This window comes from Triticum dicoccoides, chromosome 1B, assembly GCF_002162155.2.
Source record: "Triticum dicoccoides isolate Atlit2015 ecotype Zavitan chromosome 1B, WEW_v2.0, whole genome shotgun sequence".
NCBI lineage: Eukaryota > Viridiplantae > Streptophyta > Magnoliopsida > Poales > Poaceae > Triticum > Triticum dicoccoides.
The window spans coordinates 477,790,258-477,797,257 of NC_041381.1; positions in this window are offsets into that span (position 1 = coordinate 477,790,258).

Genomic DNA, 7,000 nt, shown 5'->3' on the forward strand with positions numbered 1-7,000 from the left:
AGAGCCTCTGAATCTGGCATTGACTGCCGTATCCTCACTATTGTCGCCGTTAATGCAGTGTTTGTTTTTGTTGCGACACGGCCTGCCAGTACGGTCCTTGATATCCGTACTGCCAGGATTTTTACTCAGGTTGTGGCTGCGTGCTAGCCAGTTATCCTCACCCGTGCAGAAGCGGGTCATGAGTGATGTGAGGGCTGCCATGGATTTCGGCTTTTCCTGTCCCAGGTGCCAGGCAAGCCACTCGTCGCGGATATTATGTTTGAAAGCCGCGAGGGCCTCCGCATCCGGACAATCGACGATTTGATTTTTCTTGGTTAAGAACCGTGTCCAGAATTGTCTGGCCGATTCGTGTGGCTGCTGAATTATATGGCTTAGGTCGTCAGCGTCTGGTGGTCGCACGTACGTGCCTTGGAAGTTATCGAGGAATGCGGCTTCCAGGTCTTCCCATCTCCCAATTGACTCTGCTGGCAAGCTGTTAAGCTAATGTCGGGTTGGTCCTTTAAGCTTGAGTGGGAGATATTTGATGGCGTGGAGATCATCACCGCGGGCCATGTGGATATGAAGGAGATAGTCCTCAATCCAAACCATGGGGTCTGTTGTGCCATCATAAGATTCAATGTTCACGGGTTTAAACCCTTCAGGGACTTGATGATCCATTACTTCATCTGTGAAGCATAGTGGGTGTGCGGCGCCTCTGTATTGGGCGATATTGCGACGGAGTTCGAAAGAGCTTTGTATATTTTGTTCGGCCCGGCCAGACTTACTGTGTCCGGTGCGACGGTTGTCGTCGCGTATCATGGGGCGCCCACGCGATCCATAGATCGATCTTGATTATCTTGCCTTATCCTCCAATATATCTCGCAAGTCCGGAGCATTCCCCTGTGGCCTTGTGCTTTTAGAGCGATGCCGGGGTACGGTTCTGGTGGAGGGCCTAGAGGTCTCTCTATCGTGGCCACGGGGGGGTCGGTCAGCCGTATTGTCTGCTGGTGATGCAGGTTCATATGCCTCCTCCTCTAATCGGGGAGCAGCTTGCGTTTAGGGTAGCCTTTGGAGGGGCGGTCGAGCTCATGCTCTTCGGCCGCAAGGACTTCAGTCCATATGTCGGCTAGCAGATCCTGATCAGCTCTAAGCTGCTACTACTTTTTCTTGAGGCTGTTTGCCGTGGCCATAAGCCTGCGTTTAAAACGCTCTTGTTCGATGGGATCCTCAGGCACGACGAATTCGTCGTCGTCGAGGCTTGCCTCGTCTCCGGAGGGAGGCATGTAATCCTCTACTTCTTCGTCTGCTGCTTTCTCATGAGGGCTGGCGTCTCCGTCCTCCTGCGCTGAATCTTGCTAGAGGGGGTTGTCTTCAGCACTTTCTGGGGTGTTATTGTCTCCGGTGCCAGAATCTCCATTCTTGCTGTGGCGGGATTTAGAGCAGTGCCGCTGACGCTGGCGCTTGGGCTGTTTCTTGGAGGGGTCATCCTCCGCTGTTCCTTCGCCATTCCCATCCTTTGGGATATCCACCATGTATATGTCATATGATGAGGTGGCTTTCCAGTGCCCAGTAGGTGCTGGTTCTTGGTCGTCTCCGGCATGGTCGTCCATACCGTCGATGTCTTCGGAGTCGAAATCTAGCATGTCGGTTAGATCGTCGACAGTGGCTACTAAGTGGGTGGTGGGTGGGCTTTGAATTTCTTCGTCGTCCGCATCCCAACCGTCCTAACCGCAGTCCGGCCAGGGATCTTCTGATAACGAGAGATACTTTAGCAAACTCAAGATGTCACCGAAAGGTGAGTGTTGAAAGATGTCCACAGCGGTGAACTCCATGACCGGCGCCCAATCGGATTCGATTGGAGGGGGTGCGGAAGGTTCGCAGTTCGGCGAGGAGTCCGGCACCTCGGAGTCACGAGCTTCATGAGGGACAAGGTCAGTGTTCGGCTCTATCGCCGTAGAGGTTGCAGCCCCCGAGGCAGTGTCTAGCCACCCGTCCACGATCTGCGCAGCCGGCTCCGAATTAAAGATCGGAGCGGACACGTGTGCGGCCTCCAGGTTACTGTCCGGCTGCAGAGCTAAGTCATGCCCGTCGTGACAGTGCGGCTTGCTCGGCTGTGGCTCGAATCCATCGAAGATCAAGTCCCCGCGGATGTCAGCCGTGAAGTTCAAACCTCCAAATCTGACCTGACGACCAGGGGCGTAGCTTTCGACCTGCTCCAGATGGCCAAGCGAATTGGCCCATAGTGCAAAGCCGCCGAATACGAAGATCTGTCTGGGGAAGAAGGTCTCACCCTGTACTGCATCGTTGTTGATGATCGAAGAAGCCATCGAGCCTATCGGTGACGACACAGAGGAACTCTACATGAAAGCACCAATGTCGGTGTCAAAACCGGCGGATCTCGGGTAGGGGGTCCCGAACTGTGCGTCTAGGCGGATGGTAACAGGAGACAAGGGACACGATGTTTTACCCAGGTTCGGGCCCTCTTGATGGAGGTAAAACCCTACGTCCTGCTTGATTGATATTGATGATATGGGTATTACAAGAGTAGATCTACCATGAGATCAAGGAGGCTAAACCCTAGAAGCTAGCCTATGGTATGATTGTTGTTCGTCCTATGGACTAAAGCCATCTGGTTTATATAGACACCGGAGAGGGCTAGGGTTACACAGGGTCGGTTACAATGGTAGGAGATCTACATATCCGTATCGCCAAGCTTGCCTTCCACGGCAAGGAAAGTCCCATCCGGACACGGGACGAAGTCTTCAATCTTGTATCTTCATAGTCTTGGAGTCTGGCCGATGATGATAGTTCGGCTATCCGGACACCCCCTAGTCCAGGACTCCCTCAATGCCCTTGATGAACTTGACCACTGAACCCGCGGGGATGGCGCGGACGGCTTCCACCTCGGCCCACTTGGTGAATTTGTCCACGGCGACGTAGAGGTAGCGATAGCCCCCTGGCGCCCGGGGAAACGGGCCCAGGATATCAAGCCCCCAGACTGCGAATGGCCATGTGAGGGGTATGGTCTGCAGACCCCCTGCCGGCTGATGGATCTACTTTGCATGGAATTGACAGGCTTTGCAGGCCTTGACCAGTTCGACGGCATCATTGAGCGTGATAGGCCAATAGAAACCGCTTCGGAATGCCTTGCCCATGAGGGTTCGCGATGACGAGTGGTGCCCACAGTCTCCATCGTGTATGTCCGCCAGCAGCTCTTTCCCTTGCTCCCTGGAGATGCTGCGTAGGGATACATCATTTGGTCGCTTCCGGTAGAGTTCCCCATCCCTGATGCAGTATGCTGTGGCCTGCCGCGCCACGCGCTCTGCTTCCTCCTCCTTCTCTGGCAAGATCCCTTGTGTCAGATAGCTCCGGAGCTCCGTGACCCAGCATCCCTCCCGAGGCTCCATTGTCAAGAGCAAACGCGCCCCCAAGACCGGCCCGCAGACCGAGGCTTCCGAGGTTGGCGGCTGGGGGAGCTCCTCCCGAGGCTGCACTGCGCGTGACAGTGATGGCGTGGCCGAGGGCTTGAAGAGCCGCTCTTCAAAGACGCCAGGCTCCTGAGGCAGTTGCCTGGACGCTCATTTGGCGATGTCGTCGGCCTCCTGATTGGTGCCACGGGGCACGTGCTATAACTCCAGCCCCCAAAACTGCTTCTCCATCCTGCGGACCTCCGCAAGGTAGGCTTCCATGTGCTCATCCCTTGGTTCGTATACTTTGTTGGAGAAGTTGACGAGGAGTTGTGAATCACCTTTGATGGTAAGGCGCTTTACTCCGAGGGCAGCCGTGGACTTCAGGCCCGCTATCAGGCCTTCATATTCTGCTATATTGTTGGAGACCTTTTCTCGGTGTTGGAAACAGAGCTGCACGACGTAGTAGAGCTTGTCTTGGGTAGGAGATATAAGTACCGCGCCAGCCCCCGCGCCTTGCCTGGAGAACGCCCCGTCGAAGTACATGACCCAACCGTCCGGCGCCTCACTTCCCGGGGAGAGGGATCGATCCCCATCAGCCTTTAGGACCGGCGCCTCTGTCCACTCGGCCACGAAATCTGCCAAGGCGCCCCCCTTGATGACTCGGGTCGTGCTGAATTCGAGATGAAATGCTTGCAGCTCAATGTTCCACTCAGCGACCCTTCCGGATGATTTAGGGCTCCAGAGCACTCTTTCCAAGGGGTACGCGGAGACAACTTTGATAGGGTGACCCTGAAAGTAGTGTCGCAGCTTGCGCGAGGCCACCAGTAGCGCGAGGAGAAGTTTCTGAGCCATGGGGTACCGTGCCCTCGCATCCCGGAACACCGTGCTGACGAAGTACACCGGGTGCTCGACGAGGCTTGGAGCATCGGTGCCGGTGGCGTCCTCCGGAAACCGTGGTGCCTCCTGAGGCGGCGGAGCCTCCAGAAGCTGGTTGCCTGGGGGAAGGGCCTTTCCCGCTCCTGGTGCGTTCCCCTACGGCGCCTGATCTTCCTCAATCGTGGTAGTGATCTCTTTGAGTCCTTTTTGGTCCTGTTTTGCCTTGGCGCGGGCAGCTGCCGCGGCCTTGGTCCGACGCTCCTCCCTAACCGCCACCAGGGCCGTGCTGGCTGAGTAGGGAGTGGCGGCGAGGTAGAGTACCAAGGGCTCTTCTGGGCGTGGGGCCACCATCACCGGCGGGCTGGTCAGTTATCTCTTGAGGTCTTGGAATGCCCTGTCGGCCTCTTCAGTCCATTCAAAGGGCCCCTTTTTCTTCATCAACTAGAAGAAAGGCAGCGCTCGCTCCCCCAACCTGGAGATGAAGCGCCCCAGTGCAGTCACGCGCGCAGTGAGCTTCTGCATCTCTCTAAGGGTCTTTGTCGGGCTCATGTCCTCGACCGCCTTGACCTTTTCTGGGTTGGCCTTGATGCCTCGGTGGGATACGAGGAAACCCAAGAGCTTGCCCGAGGGGACTCCAAACACACACTTCTCCGGGTTGAGCCTCAGGCTTACTGTGTTGAGGCTTGCAAAGGTTTCCTCCAGGTCTTGTATCAGGGTCTTGGCCTCGCAAGACTTTACTACAATGTCGTCGACGTAAGCCTCCATGTTCTTCCCAAGTTGCGGGCCCAAGGTGATGTGCATGAGCCGCTGAAAGGTTGCCCCCGCGTTGCGCAGTCCGAAGGGCATGCATGTATAGCAGTATACCCCACACGGGGCCAGGAAGGTCGTCTTCTCCACGTCTTCCACCGCCATCTTGATCTGATGATACCCGGAGAAGGCGTCCAAGAAGCATAACAGGTCACACTCAGCGGTGGAATCGACAATTTGATTGATGTGTGGGAGCGGGAAAGGATCTTGCGGGCACACTTTGTTGAGGTTGGTGAAGTCGACACACATGCGTTCCTTCCCTCCCCTCTTTGGTACTACCACAGGGTTAGCCAACCAATCTGGATATCAAACCTCGCGAATGACCCCTGCGGCTTCTAGCTTGCGGGTCTCCTGGACGATGAAGGCCTGCTTTTCAGTGGACTGCCGCCTTGCTTTCTGCTTTACGAGGCGCACGTTGGGGCACACGTTGAGGTGGTGCTCGATCATGCCCCGTGGAATCCCTGCCAGCTGATCGGGCTCCCAAGCGAACACCTTCTTGTTTGCACACAGGAACTTGACCAGGGCTTCCTCCTGCTCGGGCCCGAGGTGGGCGCCTATGGTGAAAGTGGCGCTGGTGGACCCGTCCTTGTCGACGGGTATCTGCTTGGTCTCCGCCTTGTCTTGGGTGAATAATTGTTTCTTCTTGGCTGGTGCAGCCCCCTTGGGCTCGGGGGCCCCCGCGTTGGCGGGCTGTGCTGACGCCGCCATCTTGAAGGTGAGCTGGAGCGCTCGCAGCACGTCCCCGGTGTCCCCAAGCACGGTGAGGACTCCGCTGCTCCTGGGCATCTTCATGAGGTTGTATGCCGGCTGAGTCGCGGCCATGAATTGGGCCAGCGCCGGGTAGCCGAGGATGGCATTGTAGGGGAGGCCGATGAGGGCGATGTCGAAATCGACCAGCTCCGTGCGGAAATTTTCGTAGGTGCCGAAGGTCACTGGGAGCCGGATCTGTCCCAAGGAGCTGGATGACCCGCCCCTGATGCCCATGAAGGGCTGGCTCGACCGCAGCCGCCCTCGGGGTATGCGGAGGAGATCGAAAGTTTTGACTGAAAGCACGTTGAGGCTCGCACCACCGTCGATGAGGGTCCTGGTGACAGCCACCTAGCAGATGGTGGGGGTGCACAACATCGGGAGCGCACCCGAGCAGGCTGAGTTGGAGGGGTGGTCTTCCGAACTGAAGGCTAGCCTGGCCTGCGGCACCGGCCGGTCCCGGGAAGCCCCCTGCCGCGCGGAGGTGGCGCCGACCTGGTGGATGAACGGCTTGACATGGTGACTGGAGGGCGGCGCCTGCGAGCCGTCCAGGAGGGCCGCGACGACCGGGGAGGCCGGAGCAGCGTGGCGGGCGAGGAAGAGGTCGCGCGGCTTTTCCCAAGAGGCCATGGAGGGATGCAGGGGCGATACTCGTTGCTCGTTCCCCGCCGGGCCGGTGGCGGTGTTGACGGCGGGCGACGGGGAACGACGAGGGCGCCCGCCGACGGGAGCCATCCGGGCGACTCGAGCGGCGCGAGCAGCCCGACGAGTGTCAGCCATGGACGCGACGGTCGGAGAAGAGCAGGGCGACGGAAGACGAATTCCGGCGCACCCCTACATGGCGCGCCAAATGTCGGATTTAGGGTTCCGGCAGACCCTTGAGGTTCGAACACTGGGGTGCGTGCAGAGGTTTCGCCTTCTACCTACCTATTCCTCACCGAATCGCTAGGATTTAAAGTACGAGAAGAACAACACAAGAGACACAGGGTTTATACTGGTTCAGGTCACCATTGTGGTGTAATGCCCTACTCCAGTGTGTAGCGTGGTGGATTGCCTCTTGGGCTAATGATGAACAATACAAGGAAGAACAGCCTCGCGAGGGTCTGTTCTTGTGGTGGCGTTGTCCCTTTGGAGGGGTTGATTCTAGATGCCTATCTTATCTCCAGATTCCTTTCTGCCCC